The sequence below is a fragment of the Bos mutus genome, chromosome 16 (assembly GCF_027580195.1).
Source record: "Bos mutus isolate GX-2022 chromosome 16, NWIPB_WYAK_1.1, whole genome shotgun sequence".
Taxonomy (NCBI): Eukaryota; Metazoa; Chordata; class Mammalia; order Artiodactyla; family Bovidae; genus Bos; species Bos mutus.
In genome coordinates, this window is record NC_091632.1 from 50,847,321 (window position 1) to 50,850,475 (window position 3,155).

Consider the following 3,155-nt stretch of genomic DNA (forward strand, 5'->3'; position numbering starts at 1 on the left):
CACGCCTCCACACAGGCTGTAAGAACCCCCACGGTCCCCACTCTTATCCAATCAACAGCCTCAAAACCGAGCTGGCGGGACCAACGGCCAATGACCAGGGAAACGTGAGGGGGCGGGCTTAACTGCATCCTCTTGAGCACTAGGATTCCTGGGAAACTTAAGGGAAAGGAATGATGGGAAAGCGAGTTCGTGGTTTCTTGAACCAGTAGTTTCATTGTTCAAAGAAGACAGGAGTAGTTTTCCTGTGTTACTGTGGCTAGTTCAGTTCCATTCAGTTCAGTCGCTCACTTGTGTCCGATACTTTGCGACCCCATGAACCGCAGCACGCCAGGCCTCCCTGTCCATCACTAACTCCCGGAGTTTACCCAAACTCATGTCCATCGAGTCGGTAATGCCATCCAGGCATCTCATCCTCTGTCGTCCCCTTCTTCTCCTGCCCTCAATCCCTCTCAGCGTCAGGGTCTTTTCCAATGAGTCGACTCTTCACCTGAGGTGGCCAAAGTATTGGAGTTTCAGCTTCAGCATCAGTCCTTCCAATGAACACCCAGGACTGATCTACTTTAGGATGGACTGGTTGGATCTCCTTGCAGTCCAAGGGACTCTCAAGAGTCTTCTCCAACACCACAGTTCAAAAGCATCCACTCTTCAGCGCTGAGCTTTCTTCACAGTCCAACTCTCACATCCATACATGACCACTGGAAAAACCATAGCCTTGACTAGCTGGACCTTTGTTGGCAAAGTAATGTCTCTGCTTTTGAATATGCTATCTAGGTTGGTCATAACTTTCCCTCCAAGGATTAAGCGTCTTTTAATTTCATGGCTGCAGTCACCATCTGCAGTGATTTTGGAGCCCCAAAAAATAAAGGCTGACACTGTTTCCACTGTTTCCCCATCTATTTCCCATGAAGTGATAGGACCAGATGCCATGATCTTCATTTTCTGAATGTTGAGCTTTAAGCCAACTTTTTCACTCTCCTCTCTCACTTTCATCAAGAGGCTTTTTAGTTCTTCTTCACTTTCTGCCGTAAGGGTTATTCTCTATCAGACCTCTTGGAAACACTGTTTATGTTATTTTGTTGCTTATGAACTTGACTGGAACATATTTAAAATTTGAAAATTTAAATGAGGATAATAGTTGAACTACCATCTAAACATTGAAACATTGCAGAAACCCACCAACAACTTTTTGAGTTTCAGTATCTTCTCCTTCCTTCAAACAGATGAAGAGTTATTTAGAAGTCAGAAGGTCAGAATAAAAGATAGTGGAATGGTTTTAGAAAACAATGAACCATCCATCCTATATGTTTATGTTTTCCACCATACTAAACAAAAAGACAATACACCAAAGTTTAGTATGAGGATAGTATTGTTAGTGTTGTCATCCATTTGACAGAAAAATACAGAAATAAGCACTTAAAATTACTATCATTTCCTAGGAAATGCTAACATTTTGATGTACTTAATTCATACTTTGTAAAATAAAATAAATTACAAATAGTGGAGTGGCATTTTCTTCCACATCCCCCGAGACTATTCTTATTTTGATATAATAATCACCAGTGTATTTTTTTTTTTTTGGTTTGCGTATTGGTATGCAAACAAACTTTTTAAAATTTATGGTTTTATACCTGAATATACCTTTTCTATACCTGAATTCTATTTTTAACATCTAGCCATTCAGTTCATTCAGCTCAGTTCAGTGGCTCAGTCGTATCCGACTCTTTGCGACCTCATGAATCGTAGCATGCCAGGCCTCCCTGTCCATCACCAACTCCCGGAGTTCACTCAGACTCACGTCCACCGAGTCAGATGCCATCCAGCCATTTCATCCTCTGTCGTCCCCTTCTCCTCCTGCCCCCAATCCCTCCCAGCATCAGAGTCTTTTCCAATGAGTCAACTCTTCACATGAGGTGGCCAAAGTACTGGAGTTTCAGCCTTAGGATCATTCCTTCCAAAGAAATCCCAGGGCTGATCTCCTTCAGAATGGACTGGTTGGATCTCCTTGCAGTCCAAGGGACTCTCAAGAATCTTCTCCAACACCACAGTTCAAAAGCATCAATTCTTCAGCACTCAGCTTTCTTCACAGTCCAACTCTCACATCCATACTTGACCACAGGAAAAACCACCATAGCCTTGACTAGACAGACCTTGGTTGGCAAAGTTATGTCTCTGCTTTTTAATATGCTATCTAGGTTGGTCATAACTTTCCTTCCAAGGAGTAAGCGTCTTTTAATTTCATGGATGCAGTCTCACCATCTGCAGTGATTTTGGAGCCCAGAAAATGAAGTCTAACACTGTTTCCACTGTTTCCCCATCTATTTCCCATGAAGTGATGGGACCAGAAGCCATGATCTTCGTTTTCTGAATGTTGAGCTTTAAGCCAACTTTTTCACTCTCCACTTTCACTTTCATCAAGAGGTTTTTGAGTTCCTCTTCACTTTCTGCCATAAGGGTGGTGTCATCTGCATATCTGAGATTATTGATATTTCTCCCAGCAGTCTTGATTCCAGCTTGTGCTTCTTCCAGTCCAGCATTTCTCATGATGTACTCTGCATACAAATTAAATATCTTTTTACTTAATAGTATTCCATGGCTTGTATTTAGCACATATTATCACATTTTCTTAATAATCTTTTTAACAGTATTTCATTGAATGAATATAAAGCTTTTTATGCAGTTTCTTAATGAACAGTAATTTTTTGCTATTATATACAATGCTTTAATGATTTCTTTATAGGTTGTCTGTCTTCATTGGGTAACATCACTATTTCTGTTACTTGTTATTTAAATTTTTTAAAAATATTGATTTCTGTGCCAGTTTTATATTAGTTATTATTTGCCTGATGTATGTTTCTCATTTTATTTTAGATAATTCTTTTTTATTTTGAGGATATCTTCTGTTTCCATGATACACTTTGACTTAATGTTAACTGACAGATGTTTTATAAATGGGCTGTTTTAATGCCTTTTAGCAATCACCTACTGATACATTTATGATTTAGAAAATTTTCTAGATGTTATAAGTTATAAAGTCTTTTAACACTCAGAACAACCTTATGATATAGGGCCTATTATTATTCATACTTATAGAAAAGAAAATTGTTGCCCAAGATCATCCAACTAGCCCACAATCTTTATTATTTTGCAGACACATT